This window comes from Bos taurus, chromosome 25 (assembly GCF_002263795.3).
Source record: "Bos taurus isolate L1 Dominette 01449 registration number 42190680 breed Hereford chromosome 25, ARS-UCD2.0, whole genome shotgun sequence".
Classification (NCBI taxonomy): Eukaryota; Metazoa; Chordata; class Mammalia; order Artiodactyla; family Bovidae; genus Bos; species Bos taurus.
This window is the reverse complement of record NC_037352.1, coordinates 19,958,407-19,976,852: the sequence shown is the minus strand read 5'-3', so window position 1 is coordinate 19,976,852 and position 18,446 is coordinate 19,958,407. Positions and strand designations below refer to the sequence as shown.

Sequence of the window (18,446 nt, the reverse complement as noted above, 5' to 3'; positions counted from 1 at the left end):
GAAGCACGAGGACCAAGAAGACATCAACACCACCCAACTTCAGGTCTCAGTTAGAGTTCGGGGAGTTCAGGGGAGGGAAGGGGAGTTTGGGCTGGGTCTTGAAGGACAGAAGGATTTGGACAAGCCAGGACAGCAGAGGGGAAGAGGGACTCCAGGCAACAGGAAGCACTTCAGGTATGTGGAGGAGAGAAGGCAGGTCTCCACGGTGGAGGGTGAGTCCACTGTCCCTCAGTATCGGTTGGGGAAGGGGTGAGCGGTCGGGTAGGGGGAATATTGGGGGAATATCTTACAGAAGATGGCATGGCACTTGGATATAACTTAAGCATATTCTATACTTTAAATCATCTTTGTGCTTACTCACTCAGTCGTGTCCGACTCTGAGACCCCATGGACTGTAGCCCAACAGGCTCCTCTGTCTGGGGATTCTCCAGGCAAGAATATAGGACTGGGTTGCCATGCCCTCCTCCAGGGGATCTTCCCAATCCAGGGACTGAACCCAGGTCTCCTGCCTGGCCAGTGCATTCTTTATCAGCTGAGCCACCGTGGAAGCTCTAAATCACCTCTTTGTTACTAATAATACCTAATACAATGTAAATGTTATGTAAAAAGTCATAAATACAATGTAAATACTATGTAAATAGTTGCCAGGGGCAAGACAAATGTACTTTCTTTCTGAGGTTAGCTGAATCCAGGAACCTGGAGGTCTGACTATAATTCACCTTCACATTCCTAAAGGAAGGATATGCTCAGTTAGAAAGGCATCTGGGCAGACTTTCCTGGTGTTCCGATGGTTAAGAAACTGCCTGCCAAGGCAGGGGACACGGGTTCCATCCCTGCTCTGGGAACTAAGGTCCCACGTGCCTAGAGGCAGCTGAGCGCGTGTGCACCACACCTACTGAGCCCGAACACCTAAACTACTGAAGCCCACATACCCGAGAGCCGGCGCTCTGCAAGAGAGGCCTCGCCTGGCACTGCAGCCAGAAAGCTGCTTCTAGTAGCCACAACTAGACAAAGCCTGCAGGCAGCAGCAAAGACCTAGGGCAGACCAAAAATAAATAAATAAGGCACCTGGACAGCCTCTGATCTCAGCCTTTCCCAGACCTCTTTCTTTTGTAAGCCCAGCTCAATTTTTGTCTAATCCACTTAACATTGGAATGGTTTAATATTTAAAAGAGCATCCATACTTTCACCACGGAATTCAATGGCATCTAGGCCCCTGTCCTAGCCACCATGCAAAGTCATCTTGTTTATTCCAGATACACATTCCAGACACTAACAAGGCTCAGGCCGAAGCACTGGCGTCATCCTCGACGTTTCTCTTCCTCTCATCCCACACCAGCAAATCCTGTAAGCTCCACCTTCAAAGCATGCCAAGCATCTGGGCACTCCCACTGCCACCTCCAGCTCCTGCCCGCTTTAGAGCAGCAGCCTCCTAACTGGCCTCCCTGCTTCCACCTTGAACCCACTGCTAGCGATCACATTACTCCTTCCCCTTAAGTCTCCCCATATCACCAGAAATAAAAGCCAACATCACTTCCATCCCATGCGAGGCCCTAAACAACCCCTCCCCGACCCTCTTCGTTTCAGACCTTATCTTCCACAGGCCTCCCCCCTTCCCCAATCCCACCTCTGGGTCTCTGTCACTGCTCCACTGGCCCCCATAACCTCACAGCACCCTCCTTCACCTCTTTCCAGTTTTTGCTCAGACTCTACCTCATGGCTGAGGCTTTCCCTGCCCACCCAGTTAAAACCACAATATCCCCCCAGCCAGTTCCTTCTCCACAGCACGTATCACCACGCGACAGTTTACAGCTTCGTGTTAATCATCCATCCCCACCCCCACCGCCACGCAGTGGTAAACTAGACGGAGGCCGAGATTTTCATCTATTGTGTCCCTTGCGGTACCTGTAGAACAGCAACCTGAGGTCAAACTGCCAGCGTTCGTTGGATAATAGAGAAAGCAAGGGAATTCCAGAAAAACATCTACTACTGCTTCATTAACTACGCTAAAGCCTTTGATTGTGTGGATCGCCAGCAAACTGTTTAAAATTCTTACAGATGGAAATACCAGACCACCTTACCTGTCTCCTGGGAAGCCTGTATGCAGAACAAGAAGCAACACTTAGAACCTCACAAGGAACAACTGACTGGTTCAAAATTGGGAAAGGAGTACGTCAAGGCTGTATATTGTCACTCTATTTATTTAACTTCTATGCAGAGTCCATCATACAAAATGCCAGGCTGGATGAATCACAAGCTGGAATCAAGACTGCAGGCAGAAACAGTACAGCTTCAGATATGCAGATGATACCACTCTAATGGCGGAAAGTGAAACGGACTAATGACCTTCTTTCTTTATGAGGGTGAAAGAGAGTAAAAAAGTTGGCTTAAAACTCAATATTCAAAAAATGATCATGCCATCTTGTCCCATCACTTTCTGGCAAATAGAAGGTGAAAAAGTGGAAGCAGTGAGATTTTCTTTTCTTGGGCTCCAAAATCTCTGAGGATGGTGACTGCAGCCATGAAATTCGAAGACCCTTGCTCCTTGGAAGGAAAGCTATCATTCCCCCACTCAAAACTCTTCAGCTGTCGCACAGGATAAAATCCAAATTCCTTTCCATGGCCCCAGGGTCCCATATGATCTTGCTGGGCCTCCAACAAGCTAAGCCCCAACCAGTCTCAGGAACTTTGCACATCATCTATTTTCCTCAGGTCTTCTCAAAAAAGGCTGGCTCCTTTTCACTAGATATCACCATCCCACCCCCTCCAGGAACAGACAAGTTTCCCTGACCATTCACCTTAAAGGCCCCCACCCCTCACCCGGTTCTCAGATCAGATCAGATCAGTCGCTCAGTCGTGTCCAACTCTTTGCAACCCCATGAATCGCAGCACGCCAGGCCTCCCTGTCCCTCACCAACTCCCGGAGTTCACTCAGACTCACACGTCCATCGAGTCAGTGATGCCATCCAGCCATCTCATCCTCTGTCGTCCCCTTCTCCTCTTGCCCCCAATCCCTCCCAGCATCAGAGTCTTTTCCAGTGAGTCAACTCTTCACATGAGGTGGCCAAAGTACTGGAGTTTCAGCTTTAGCATCGTTCCTTCCAAAGACATCCCAGGGATGATCTCCTTCAGAATGGATTGGTTGGATCTCCTTGCAGTCCAAGGGACTCTCAAGAGTCTTCTCCAACACCACAGTTCAAAAGCATCAATTCTTTGGCGCTCAGCCTTCTTCACAGTCCAACTCTCACATCCATACATGACCACAGGAAAAACCATAGCCTTGACTAGACGGACCTTTGTTGGCAAAGTAATGTCTCTGCTTTTGAATATGCTACCTAGGTTGGTCATAACTTTCCTTCCAAGGAGTAAGCGTCTTTAAATTTCATGGCTGCGGTCACCATCTGCAGTGATTTTGGAGCCCAGAAAAATAAAGTCTGACACTATTTCCACTGTTTCCCCATCTATTTCCCATGAAGTGATGGGACCGGATGCCATGATCTTCGTTTTTTGAATGTTGAGCTTTAAGCCAACTTTTTCACTCTCCTCTTTCACCTTCATCAAGAGGCTTTTTAGTTCCTCCTCACTTTTTGCCATAAGGGTGGTGTCATCTGCATATCTGAGGTTATTGATATTTCTCCCGGCAATTTTGATTCCAGCCTGTGTTTCTTCCAGTCCAGCGTTTCTCATGATGTACTCTGCATATAAGTTAAACAAGCAGTGTGACAATATACAGCCTTGACATACTCCTTTTCCTATTTGGATCCAGTCTCTTGTTCCATGTCCAGTTCTAACTGTTGCTTCCTGACCTGCATACAGATTTCTCAAGAGGCAGATCAGGTGGTCTGGTATGCCCATCTCTTTCAGAATTTTCCACAGTTTATTGTGATCCACACAGTCAAAGGCTTTGGCATAGTCAATAAAGCAGAAATAGATGTTTTTCTGGAACTCTTTTGCTTTTTCCATGATCCAGCGGATGTTAGCAGTTTGATCTCTGGTTCCTCTGCCTTTTCTAAAACCAGCTTGAACATCAGGAAGTTCACGGTTCACATATTGCTGAAGCCTGGCTTGGAGAATTTTGAGCATTACTTTACTAGCATGTGAGATGAGTGCAATTGTGCGGTAGTTTTGAGCATTCTTTGGCATTGCCTTTCTTTCGGATTGGAATGAAAACTGACCTTTTTCCACCCAGTTCTAGTCACTACCAAATCCCTGTTTTACTTCTTTCAAGGTTCTTATCATAACTTGGAATTACCTAGTCTATTTACTTAAGTGTTGTCTGTCTTCTGCACTAGAATGTATGCTCCATGAGCGCCCTCAGTGCTTTAACCATAAAACAGAGATGATTTAATTTACTTTGCGGAGTTGATATGGGCATTATTATCTTTTTAAAAAATTCATGCTGTTCTCCCAATATCTAGAACAGTGAAGTAAACACTTGATATAGTACAAAGACTGAGTAAATGAGTGCTTGAGATCAGGCAGTGACAGACCCTTTACCCGGCGATCCTAACTCAGCCCCATCCAGAGACTGGTGGCCTCACGGTTTGGGCCTCCTGGACACTTGAGGACAGTGGTGTGGTCTGACCTTCCAGGCCACCACCACAAGGCAGCAGTGACCACCTTGACCTCAAAAGGGTTTCCTGTGACCACAAAGGTCTGTGGCAGTGGCTCTAAGGCACTGGGCACAGAAAACATCCCCACCAGGGGGCTGTTCAACAAATGGAAAGGGGACAAGGTAAAATCTAAGGGAGGGTCCAGAGCAGAGGAGATGCCTGAAGGCCATAGCTGGGTCACACAGGAATCTAACCTGTAGGCCAATCAGAACTACCACACAATTGCACTCATCTCACACGCTAGAAATGCTTAAAATTCTCCAAGCCAGGATGTGACCTTTGTTGGCAAAATAATGTCTCTGCTTTTAAATATGCTATCTAGGTTGGTCATAACTTTCCTTCCAAGGAGTAAGTCATGGCTGCAGTCACCATCTGCAGTGATTTTGGAGCCCGGAAAAATAAAGTCTGACACTGTTTCCACTGTTTCCCCATCTATTTCCCATGAAGTGATGGGACCAGATGCCATGATCTTCGTTTTCTGAATGTTGAGCTTTAAGCCAACTTTTTCACTCTCCTCTTTCACCTTCATCAAGAGGCTTTTTAGTTCCTCCTCACTTTCTGCCATAAGGGTGGTGTCATCTGCATATCTGAGGTTATTGATATTTCTCCCGGCAATCTTGATTCCAGCCTGTGTTTCTTCCAAGGCTATGGTTTTTCCTGTGGTCATGTATGGATGTGAGAGTTGGACTGTGAGGAAGGCTGAGCGCCAAAGAATTGATGCTTTTGAACTGTGGTGTTGGAGAAGAGTCTTCAGAGTCCCTTGGACTGCAAGGAGATCCAACCAGTCCATTCTGAAGGAGATCAGCCCTGGGATTTCTTTGGAAGGAATGATGCTAAAGCTGAAACTCCAGTACTTTGGCCACCTCATGCGAAGAGTTGACTCACTGGAAAAGACTCTGATGCTGGGAGGGATTGGGGGCAGGAGGAGAAGGGGACGACAGAGGATGAGATGGCTGGATGGCATCACTGACTCGATGGACGTGTGAGTCTGAGTGAACTCCGGGAGTTGGTGAGGGACAGGGAGGCCTGGCGTGCTGCGATTCATGGGGTCGCAAAGAGTCGGACGCGACTGAGTGACTGATCTGATCTGAGGCCAATCAGAAAAACAGTCTCCAGCTACTGGAAGGAGAGAGACAACACAAAACTGAATTAAGGGGTAAGGGGCCCAGGGTAAACAGTCTCAAAGTCTGGATTCTTATTGGCTGTGTGTCCCTTCAACAAGGCATCTCCCCTTTTTGAAGTCACTTCAGTTTCCACCTCAATGAAAGGAGAGAGGCGGCCTAGAGGCAAAAAGAATTAATTCTTAACTCATAAGCCCCTCCCTTCTCTAAGGACTTAATACATTCATCCTCATGTAATCTGTAGCTGTATAAGTAAGGATGTATTGATACCATTCCCAATTAACAAAAGAGGAGACTCAAGTTCAGAGAGTAACTTACCCAAGGTCACAGTGCCAGAGAAAGGCAGAGCTAAGCCACAAACCTGGGTTTAGCTGATGTCAAATAGCCTTATTCTCATTCTTAACGACTATGCTGCTGGATTCTTTAGTTGAAGGCAAGATGGTGTAGTGGGTAAAAGCCTGGCCTCTGGAGTGAAACTGCACAGGTTCAAATCCCAGGTCTGCCGTCTGGTACCCCCTAGCCCGTCTAGCATCGTTTGATCTTCACTATTTTCACCCCAAAAATGGGTATCAACCAAAGTACCGACCTAAGAAAACTGTGAATATTAAGTAAAGTAGAAACATAACCCCTGGGAAGGTTTGTTACTTACTCGGCACAACGTTTTCTTCCAATCTAAAAGGGCAGAAGACACAGCCACGAAACAAGCGCTGCAATCTGGAGCTTCTCCGGTTTTACCCTGAATTCAGCTCTCATCACCACCCTAGGAGGTGGGGGAATCCTCTTATCCCCAATTCACAGATGAAGAAAACTGTGACAACTGCTTTAAGATCTCCTTTTTCTGCCCCCCAAGGATTCTAAAGCTAACACAACAAAACGACCTTTTTTATTTACTGGTTTACTTGACGTGCTTACTGACACCTCGTCTGATCAAACCTTCAGGGCCAGCCCCATCGGCCGCACGTCGCTGGCTCCCAATTAGCACTGAAGGGTGGCTGGAATAAATGAATGGAGAATTCCAGGCCTAGCCGGACGCGAGCTGATCCGGTTCGGCGGCGAGGAGGGGGCCCCGGACACCCTCCCCCTGCCCATCGGGGCGGGCCGCCTGCCCCGCGCCACACTGTCCAATGGGTTTCGCCTGCCTCGCGGGTGGTCAGGCCCCCTTCTCACGCCCACCACACAGCCACTGCCACGAGCCGCCACGCCGGCAGGACACCGGCTGCCTTCGGACAGGTGCTCCCGCAGGAGGCCCGCCTGAGCCGGGTGGGGCAAGACGGCGGGACCCTGAGTCACCGCCGGTAGCCTCGGCCTTGGCGTCACCGACTGCCGGGCCAAGGCGAGGTCCGAGCCTGCGGCCGGCCCGGGTCTCCTGGGGCAGGCTGCCAGTCCTTCCCGCCGGAGTCCCAAGAGGCCCCCAGCCCCTCGGCACCGCGCGGCGCGGGCCTCCCGGCCTACCCAGCAGCCCCGCCCAGGCCCACCTCGTGAGTACGGCCCGGCTCCAGCCCGGATGGGTACTGCCAAGACGGCACTCACCTCTCCGCGGCGCCCGCGCGCGGGCGGCAGCAACGGCCCAGGTACCCGCGGGCTGCAGAGGAGGCAGTGGCCAGACTCTCCTCTCAGGCAGCGGCCATGTTGCCGGTGGAGAAACTCGGGCGGACACGTGGGGGGGAGCGAGAGGGGCGGGCCCTAGCGCTTCCTTTTACCCACAATGCCCCGCCCCGGCGCGCGCGGACCCGCCCCCTCCGCCGCTCCATTCATACGGGCGGCCAGCCCTGGCCTGGCAGCAGGGGGCGCTGATGCAGTAGCAAAACAGCTGGCGAGGAGGTAGCAAGGAGCAAAAAGCTTATTCTGGCAGCGGTGGGATTCGAACCCACGCCCCCGAAGAGACTGGAGCCTTAATCCAGCGCCTTAGACCGCTCGGCCACGCTACCCAGTTGTGATTAGGGTTTTCCAGGAAGCTATTTAAAACATTTACATGCACGTACATGTCTGTTTCTTTGATATATGTTTTATTTCATCCCTATAGAACTATTTTAGAACGTGTCGGCTACTAAAAAGAAAATATTTGCTCCAATAGTTAGACCCACACTTCTTCCGAACAGATCTTAGAACGAAACGCAGTTTAACAATCTGTTTTCTGAGTAGGACGTTTAACACGTTAAGCAGGTTAACCCACAGTGGAATAAATGATGGGTTTCAGCAGTAGCCCGCACCAGGGGTTCTGAAAGCCAAACCCGTGGACTGGTGTAGGCAGTTTTCTCTAAAACTATGTGTTTTAATTTTTAGTTACACAGATAATATGTGAATTATTGCAAAATATGAAAACGTTGTAGATAAAGTACTAATGTTTTTTTACCTTTGGTATCTAAGTCCCTTCCGCAGAGGTAACCATTATACAGCTTAGTATACTGTATATCCTTCTGGATCTTCTATTGTGAATTTATGTGAATATATATGGATATATTCATATGACCATATATATGCTAGATATATCCATAGAAATAGGTGTTTTGTTTTTATTGTTATGGATTTTACATAAATATAAATATTAATCATACCAGTACTATTTATTGCAACTTTTTTCACCTATGTTTTTTTAGTATCCATACTGGTATATATGTAGATCATTTAAAATATAGAAAAAATACAAAAAAATCATCCATATTCCCACTACATAATATCGTGGCATTTTACTTCCAATTCTTTTCTTATGTATATGCTTTTCATTAAAAGTGTGAATGTGATCCTTTTAAAAATCCAGTAAAAATATATAGTGTGATCTTGCTTTTTATTTACATAATCCTTACTACATTGTACCAATATTATTCTGCAACTTGCTTTTCTACTCCAATATTACACTTTTTATTTATTGTGATACATATGGATCTAATTTATTCCATGCTATGAAGATGGACATTTAAGTGGTTTATATTAAGTTGTTATATTCAAGTTTCTGGTTAATATCCAGTTGGCACACACCCTGATATTTGGGCATTCCATATTCCTCTGTCTCTTCAATTCCTCCTTAATGCATATTTTTTTCTCCATCTACCTTTAAAATAAGTATTGACGTACAAAGATTTTCATTGTACTGGGAGAGTTCGTTACTTTTAAAGCAAGCTTTAATACATACAGAAGCAGCCATCTATCTTGGCCATCTATCTTGTGAGAGGATCAAAATCAAGTGAGGAATAGTCCTTGCAATCAATAGAAACCTTGACCTGCTCATGGTGTTTTAGTACCAGGAGGAACTGTATTTGTTTGTGAGTTATGTGCTGGATTTTCCAAAAGGAAATAGCCCTATGATGAAGAATAATTGCTGGAATCTCTGCCTAATTCTACTTTTCTAGTAATTGCCTGACCAGCCCAGAGAGTGGGTCTCTGGCGGTCACCTTCCCCCACACCGTGGCCAGTGGGCTCTATGGTAAACACAGGACAGAGGTCAGACCAATCATGAGACGTGGTGAGTTCCTGATTTGTTATTTTGACTGTACTAAGTGTTGGGGTCAGTCTCTGAGACCGACTGACTGAACTGGGATTTGGGGTGGCCAGATTCTGTGAGATGGACTGGAGAAGAAGAGAAAGCCAGTGAATGGAAAAATAATGATAAAATGAAAGGAAGAGTAGAGAGTCACAGAGAAATTCTGATGGTTTTGTGACTCCCAGCTTAAGACTTTTCCAGGGCCCAGTGGCATTCACTTTCTTCCAGACATCCCTTTATCATTGTAATAAATTCCTCTTTTCTGCTAAAGCTAGGGGTATCTGTTAACTTTAACAAATGAGCCCCGCCCTGCCTAGTGTGGAAAGTGCTCAAATAGAGGTAAAGATATTTCTGCCAGAACATTCTGCAGCAATTCACGTCTGTCCCTGCCAGTATTGACTAAACAAGATGCCTAACAGGAATGCCAGCTGATCCAGGAAGGCAGAGCCCAGGGCCTCCTTTGGGCGTTTCTTGCAGACCTGCGGTGCCATCACACAGCTGTCTTGTGACTGTCAGATGTGAAACTAATAAGCAGGAGAAGCAGAATGCTGCACCGGAACTCGGACCCACTGGGTGCCAGCAACTTTATGTAAGGGGAGAGAGGAAAGGGCTAAACCCCCACTGTCCTATGGCATGTCTGCTCTGTCCCTTGGCTAATGGGGCGGATGGCCGGGACAAAGGGCAAGCACCACAGATGAAACATTGCTTCTGGCCCCCACCCCCAGTCTAGAAACTGTCAAGTAAAGGGTGTCTGTCTCTAGATCATAGCCCCTTCGGCTGGGGACAGCGGGATTGGACAAGGTGGCTTAGTCCTGGATCCCCTGCAGTCTTCACTCCCTTGCCCCTGCAAAAGGAAATTCATCCCAAACCCGGTCTGAGACCAAACCGTACAGCCTGAACCTCCTTCTGGGAGTTAACATTCCCAGTAAAATATTTAACCATTTTTCTTATGAAATTTACTAGCATTAAAATTTGTACTGGGAAACTAGTTTTCTACCCATCCACCAGTTGTTTGCCAGTCAAGAGAGTAGTGAACTTTAATGAAACATCCCTGCCCCGTCTTCCCGAATCTGACAATGATTGTGTAACCATTCTCTTGTCCTATAAAATGTCTTTACCAGAATAAAAGTCAGAAGAATGGTCACCCTTGTGTGAGTTGGGGTGGGATGTAATGCCAGAGGTGGGGGGGTGGGGCATGTCTCTGAGGGACCTTTCTAGAGTGCTGCAAATGTTCTAAAATTCATCAAGCTCTACACTTAAGATTGTACACTTTACTCTATGTAGGCAGTACTGTAATAAAAAGTAATTTTTTTTTTTTTAATGTCCCTACCAAATACGGATCTTTGAACTAGCCTCCCTGAAGATTTACACTTCCAGGAAGACTGTAATAAAATTTTAGCGTAGGCTTGCAACAAAACCATCGGAAAAGTTTTTTTTTTGACATTTTCCTCTACTCTTCAGGGCCCTTTTCTTCTTCATCCCCAAAGGGAATACTCTCTCTGGGTGGGAATGTGTTGTTTGTGCCTTCCCAGAATCCTTCCCCCCACTCTTCTGTTTCCAATACTGATTTTCCTTTGAGGAAACACTCCTCCCTGTGGTCTTTTTTTCCAGTTAATTTTTATTGGAGTACAGTTGATTTACAATGTTGTGCTACTTTCTGCTGTACAGCCAAGTGAATCAGTGATACATATATTCACTCCTTTTTAGATATTTTCCCCTTATAGGTCATTACTGAGTAGTGAGTAGAGTGCCCTGTGCCATACAGTAGGTTCTTATTAGTTACCTATTTTATATATGGTAGTGTGTATATGTCAATCCTGAGCTCCCAATGTATCCCTCCCCAGCTCCTCCCTGTGGTCTTGAAGGAACTGTCAATCAAAGCACCAGGATCTAAATTAGGCCAATCAGATGCTTCATCCTGGAAATCTGAATCTGGATACTAGAGCCAATTTAGCTCACTAGTGGCCCAGGGAAGGAAACTTTTCGACTGTTACCTTCTGCTAGATCCCCACACTTGCCCTAGGACCTCCTTTCTGAGGCCTGATTAATTCCCTTTTACCTTCCAAAGTGTAAGTTACCGCCTTCTCAAAAAAAAAAAAAAAAAGCTTTGCTAATATTGCTACTGCTAAGTCGCTTCAGTCGTGTCCGACTCTGTGAGACCCCATAGACGGCAGCCCATCAGGCTTCTCCGTCCCTGGGATCCTCCAGGCAAGAACTCTGGAGTGGGGTGCCAGTTCCTTCTCCAATGCATGAAAGTGAAACGTGAAAGTGAAGTCGCTCAGTCGTGTCCAACTGTAGCGACCCCATGGACTGCAGCCCACCAGGCTCCTCGGTCCATGGGATTTTCCAGGCAAGAGTACTGGAGTGGGGTGCCATTGCCTTCTCCGTTGCTAATGTTGGTTGGTGTTAATTTCTATCACCTGCAACTAAGGATCCCCCAATCACCTAGGCCTCCCCAAGAGGAACCCTGTTTTTGCAGAGGAGACCCTTTAGTTGCGTGCAGGGTGATCAGAGCATTTCTGTCTAGAACAAATGCTTAATTAGAAGGAAAACTGGGACACAGGCATGAACTAGGACTCTCCTTGGCAGACTGGGACAGGCAGTCATCTTACACCTTGACCACTTAAAGGTCCACCCAAACTGAGAGACCTGGGAGAGGTTTCCTGTATTGAGTCAAGTTAAGCTGAAGACGCCACTATTCCTGGCACCCTCCCTCCAATACCTTTAAGTTTCAGCTTTACAAACGCACTCCTGTGTCCCATGCTGGAGGTCATAGGAATAAGGCGGCAGCAGCAGCTGCAGGTGACATAATTTCTGCTGCAACTATGATGATATTTGAGCTTCAAACCTCCAACTTTCCTTCCTGATGGATGGAAACATTCTTATCAAATGTTTTTGCTGTGTCATACCTTTAAGCCTCATTTTTCTCATCTGTAAAACGTTCACAGTAATACTGAAGTTGGTTGCAGGATTAGAGGTGACTGTGTTATGTCCAGCCTAATGCCTGACAGGCCATGTATCATTATTTCTAAGCCACGTTTTTTTTTTCCCCCCACATTTTAATATCTCTAAAATTGGCCTGCGTCTTATGATCCATGGCATACAGTTTATTTTCAGTGTTATTTTTTTCTCATTAATACAGAAAATAATGATGGGTCTTAAGATCAATGGTGTCTTAAGATTCAACAAAACATAGTAGTGGATGTTCAATACATAAATTATCATGATGAATTTTTAACTTAGCAAATTTAATTTAGCATTTTTAGCTTAGTTAGTAAACATTTTAAATTGTTACTTTGAACTCTGCATGCCATCAGTCTCCAGAGAGGAAACAGGGCTAATGCCTCCTGCAAATTTCTCCTGTGGTTTCTCTTCACTAGACATGGTGGGAAGGGAATTTTGGAAAATGCAGTTTAGTTTAGCCCAGTTGACATCTAGTAACCACCATAGGCCATTACTGAAAGCCTACTGAATGCAGGCTCTGTGTGTCTGTGTGTTAGTTGCTTAGTCGTGTCTGACTCTTTGCAACCCCATAGACTGTAGCCCACCAGGCCCCTCTGTCCATGGGATTCTCCAGCCAAGAACACTGGAGTGGGTTGCCATTTCCTTCTCCAAAAGGAACTTCAGAAAGAAAGAAAGTGAAGTCGCTCAGTTGTGTCCGACTCTTTGCGACCCCATGGACTGTAGCCTACCAGGCTCCTCCATCCATGGAATTTTCCAGGCAAGAGTACTGGAATGGGTTGCCATTTCCTTCTCCATGGGGGCTCTAGCCTATGTGACCAGGCATAGAGATGGAAGTCAACATAACTGATAGATTGTATCAATTTTCTAACAGCCTAAGAAGAAGAACAGACATAAAATGCAACAGGAAGCTGTGTTACTCCAAAAATATCACAGCATCAGAACACCTGAAAACCTTCATGGAACTTTAGACTATGACACCATTCACATCTGGACAAGAACAATGAAGCAAACATCAAATTTACTAAAGGGAAGATAGCTTGCTTGATGCTCTGTAAGACTCAAGGTAGTATAAAACATGGCCTTTCTCATGACTGATCTTACCATTTCATTGAGGAGCTAAGACACATGCTAGTGAAAAATTAAATGCTGGAAAATTAAATTTAAAGAAATTTTAAATTCTTCAGTTCAGTTCAGTCACTCAGTCGTGTCCGACTCTTTGTGACCCCATGAACCGCAGCACGCCAGGCCTCCCTGTCCATCACCAACTCCTGGAGTTCACCCAGACTCAGGTCCATTGAGTCAGTGATGCCATCCAGCCATCTCATCCTCTGTCGTCCCCTTCTCCTCCTGCCCTCAATCTTTCCCAGCATCAGGGTCTTTTCAAATGAGTCAGTTCTTTGCATCAGGTGGCCAAAGTATTAGAGTTTCAGCTTCAACATCAGTCCTTCCAATGAACACTCAGGACTGATACTCCTTAGGAAGGACTGGTTGGATCTCCTTGCAGTGCAAGGGACTCTCAAGAGTCCCTTGAGACTCTCCAACTGGTTGGATCCAACTGGTTGGATCTGCTTGCAGTGCAAGGGACTCTCAAGAGTTCCAACACCACAGTTCAAAAGCATCAATTCTTCGGCGCTCAGCTTTCTTTATAGTCCAACTCTCACATCCATACATGACCACTGGAAAAACCATAGCCTTGACTAGATGGACCTTTGTTGGCAAAGTGATATCTCTGCTTTTTAATATTCTGTCTAGGTTGGTCATAACTTTCCTTCCAAGGAGCAAGCGTCTTTTAATTTCATGGCATAAATTCTTACTTTGATAATTTTACCAAAGTTGTATATGGTATTAATTCTATAAGGCATGTTATCAAAATGAATAGTATGCCTACCCCTTCCACTCCAGGCAACCACTCTCAACTTTTAGCTGATTCTTGTGTTTATCTCCATATGTCTAAACAACGTACTTGTATTGCTGCTTTTTTTTTTGTTTGTTTTAGGCATTTCCTATTGACGACTGAACTGACTGACTGACTGATTGACTTCCTACTAAGGAAGATAAGAATTTAACTTTAATCACCCGACTTCTGCCATCACAAACACCTCAACCCTCCTGAAAGAATCATACTACAATTTCATTTGAACAATGATCAGTACATGCTACTCATTTAAGCTTAAGCTTAACTATGTTCTCAACTATGATTATTTTTCCTCTTCTGGAAAATATTGTTTATCTTATTCTTTATTTAATAACTGCCTTTAAAAAAATTTACCTTTCTATGAATTCATCCATAACTCAACTTCAAACTGTCCATCCTTGTCACACAGAATCAAGAGGTGCTCTATTGCTTCAAATTTTTGAAGACATTTCTCCCACAGCCTCCTGAGAGATGCCGTAAACTCTGGCTCTTCACTCTCATGTAGGGACTGACTTTGCCTCATTCTTGGTCTGGAATCCATGCCTTTCTTATTTCCCCCACAGTGGCTCTCTTTTGATAGAACAACTCTTCCAGTGTCTTCTGGAGAAAGAGTACTCAAGAGATTACTTTTTTGTGAATTTACACATCTGAAATATCTTTATTTGACCTTTATGCTTGCTTAATAGTTTGGGCATATGATTCTCCATTAAAGAATATTTTCCCCACAATTTAAAAAGCATCAACTTCCAACTTCCAGTGTTACTATTGAGTTGTCTGATGTTATTCTGATTCTCAGTCATTTGTATGAAACTTTCTCTTTCCCTCCAGAAATTTCCAGTATCTTTTCCTTGCCCTCAATGTTCTGAAATTTCAGGAAGACGAATCTTGGCATAGGTCTAATTTTATCCATTGTGCTAGATACTTAACGGGGCCTCTTGCTCTGGAGACACATCCTTCAGTCCCAAGGAATGTTCTCAACAGTTAAAAAAGATTCTCTCAGGCATTTAATTCCCTGTCAGTCCTGTGGTTAAGACTCTGCACTTCCACTGCAGGGGCAAGGGTTTGCTCTCCGGTCAGGGAACTAAGATCCCACAAGCTGTGTGGCTGAAATTTGGTGTTGGATAAGACTCTTGAGAGTCTTTTGGACTGCAAGGAGATCAAACCAGTAAATCCTAAATGAAATCAGTCCTAAATATTCTTTGGAAGGACTGATGCTGAAGCTGAAGTCCAATACTTTGGCCACCTGATGTGAAGAACTGACTCATTAGAAAAGACCTTGATGCTGGGAAAGACTGAAGGCAGGAGGAGAAGGAGATGACAGAGGATGAAATGGTTGGATGGCATCACCAACTCAATGGATCTGAGTTTGAGCAAGCTCCAGGAGTTGGTGATGGACAGGGAGGCCTGGCGTGCTGCAGTGCAGAGGTCAGACACGACTGAGCCAGTGAACTGAACTGAACTGATGCTGCATGGTGTAGCCCCAAAAGATTCTGTCCTCTCTACTGTCTCTGCTCTAACTTGGGCTCCTAAAATATCTTTTTTTTTTTTTTTTTCTTTTTCTTTTTTTTTAAGCCAGGCCATGTGGGAGCTTAATTCCCTGACCAGGGATCAAACCTGTGTCCCCTGCATTAGAAGCTCAGGGTCTTAAACACTGGATTGCCAGGGAAATCCTATATTTTGTTTTATTTTAATTAAGACTACATTTATTTTTTCCAATAGATACTACTAGTATTACTCTTTGGAATTAATTTCATTTATAATTGAGAAAACTAAAATTGTGCATGAAGTCAGAAAGAAAGATATGTATGTAGGGAGAAAAACAGATAGATTCCTCAGATGACTCATAAAAGGAGAGGGGGAAACACACCCAGTCATAACCAGACTTTTGAGTTTCTTTCAGTGATACTTTCTTTTTTTGGTGATCTTAAATACTAATAAGCATGTCCGTTACTGAGTCCAAGCTCACCAATGAGTTGGAGATGAGGTGCTGAGGCAAGGAACCCAACTTTATTCAGGAAGCCAGCAGACTGAGAAGATGGCAAACTATTGTCTCAAAATAACCATCTTGTTGCGGTCTGGATGCCAGGTTATTTTATAGAACAGAGATGGGGGGGAGGTGAGGAAGAAAAGTAAAAGGCCATTAATCTTGCAAATATCTCCTGGAATGGCTAGCCTTGGGGAGGAAATGTGTTCATTTCTTCCTTCTGGTAGCCACCCACAGATGGGCCTTGTCCTGAACAAGAGGCACTCTGGTTCAGTATTCAGGCAGAGGAGCAGGGGTCCCAGAGGCAGGCCATTTCATATAAACAGTGTTGTTTTAGTGAACAAAAGCAATGGGAAGCAAAGGTTAAAGGAAAAGAAACAGATCCAACGTGGAGTCAGTTCTTTCCAGTAACGTGTCAAGATAGAAGAGAAACCAAATCTTTTTGGAAACTTCATGGTATTACAGAGAAAGCAATTTCTCACTTCTAAATGATTTGCATATTGGTAGGACCGAGTTAAACTTCTTTGCATTTTAATCTACATGCTGAACATAATTCAGTAAAAACGATATTTATATCTACATGTATGCTTAATTTCTATTAAAAGCCTATATGAAATTTTTAGCTATGAAACTAGGATCCTAGAATCCTGTCCCCAAATTTTAAAAAGCCAAGGAAAGATCCTCAAAAGGTTACACATACATAATCTGAGGCTGTTCTTAGCTGATTTATCCACAAAGCAAAAATGGTTAACAATTATAACTGTTTCACTGAGGAATAGTTTTGCAGCCCAGAATGCCTGTTCCTTTGGCTTCTAGAATTTCCTCTCCTATTCTTCAGCATTTTTATTCTTTTGTTTCACTTTCTGGGAAATTTCCTCTACTTCATTTTCCAGACCTTCTATTAAGTTACTCATTTCTCTAAGTTATATTCAGTTTACAAGAGCCCTTTTACTATGTGAATTCTTAGAATCGTATCTTGTTCTTTTTGCATGGATACAATATTTTATCTAAGGATATTGATAGTTTTTTATTAAAGTTTTCTTCTCTAGCCATATTGTTTCCTCAAAGATGCTGTTTTCTGTTGGTTCTGTTTGTTGTATGAAATACCTTCCGTATGTATGGATCTTTGGGTGGCTGTTCAAGTTTAAGAATGGGGCTCTAATATGTTGTCTGGGAATTTGTCTGTGTGGTTGTGGGTGGGACTTGATGGGTGAGACTTTTTTTGTGAGGTGCTCTGGCCAGCCTGTTTTGTTAGGGGGAAGTACTTTAAATCTTTTATCTTAGGCTGCTAAGATTTACAAGAAATTTTTCCAGTTGTCTGCCCTCCAGGAGGAGGGACAAAGTCAGCTGCCAGCGTACCTGGGAGCACAGGGGCAAAGAAGGCTGGTGGACACTCTACAACAATACAGAAACTTTCACAACCCTCCTTTCAGGACAGTAGCCTTGATAGGGCCAGAGTAAATGGACAAAGTAGGTAATTAAATAGTTAATCCCACTAGAGAATTGTAAGTAAAGAAAAAGTATGGGGAGACCCCTGTAAGTTAATGATCACTAAGAAAGTACTGGAGAAGGCGATGGCACCCCACTCCAGTACTCTTGCCTGGAAAATCCCGTGGACGGAGGGGCCTGGTGGGCTGCAGTCCATGGGTCGCTAGGAGTTGGACACGACTGAGCGACTTCACTTTCACTTTTCACTTTCATGCATTGGAGAAGGAAATGGCAACCCACTCCAGTGTTCTTGCCTGGAGAATCCCAGGGACGGGGTAGCCTGGTGGGCTGCCGTCTATGGAGTCACACAGAGTCGGACACGACTGAAGCGACTTAGCAGCAGCAAGAAAGTAGGCGTGCTTACCCACAAAACCAAGCAGGCTTGCTTAGCAACAAAATCATGCAGGAGAAGTATGAGGCATGCCCCAAAACAATGAAACAACGGGTGCATGAGACCAACATCCTGCCCGCTGGAGCTCAGTAAGTTAATGAACCCTAGGACATGCTCTCTACACACATAAAAAATGTTTGGGCCTTCCCTGGTGGTCTAGTGGTTGAGAGTGCCTGCCAGTCCAGGGGACACAGGTTTGACCCCTGGTCAGGGAAGATACCACATGCCGTGGAGCAACTAAGCCCAAACACCACAACTACTGGGCCAACAGTCTAGAGCCCATGAGCCACAACCACTGAGCCCACATGCCCCAACTACTGAAGCCTGCGTACCTATGCTCTGCAACAGAAGTCAGGACAATGAGAAGCTGGTATACCACAAAGAAGAGTAGCCCCTGCTCATCACAACTAGAGAACGCCTGCGTGCAGCAACAAAAACCCAGCATAGTTAAAAATAAGTAAATCTTAAAAATAAAAAAGCCAATGATTTATG

The 18,446-nt window shown here is 45.0% G+C and overlaps 1 protein-coding gene and 1 non-coding gene across 5 annotated transcripts in view; both read right to left on the bottom strand.

Annotated features, from left to right (window-relative positions):
* Positions 1–7,391, bottom strand: part of POLR3E (RNA polymerase III subunit E) — a 33,390-nt gene extending 25,999 nt beyond the window's left edge. For 2 of the 4 annotated variants that reach the window (XM_024985129.2, XM_024985132.2), the window contains exon 1: positions 7,265–7,391. The gene's annotated coding sequence lies outside the window, so the exon portion shown is untranslated. Of the gene's footprint in view, positions 1–932; positions 6,495–7,264 lie in introns of all 4 variants that reach the window. The other 2 variants (XM_059881563.1, XM_024985130.2) reach the window with 2 other exon arrangements.
* Positions 7,392–7,580: 189 nt separating this feature from the next.
* TRNAL-AAG (transfer RNA leucine (anticodon AAG)) lies at positions 7,581–7,662 on the bottom strand. Its single transcript has one exon. It is a non-coding gene; the product is annotated as a tRNA-Leu (tRNA).
* Between the last annotated feature and the right edge of the window lie 10,784 nt (positions 7,663–18,446).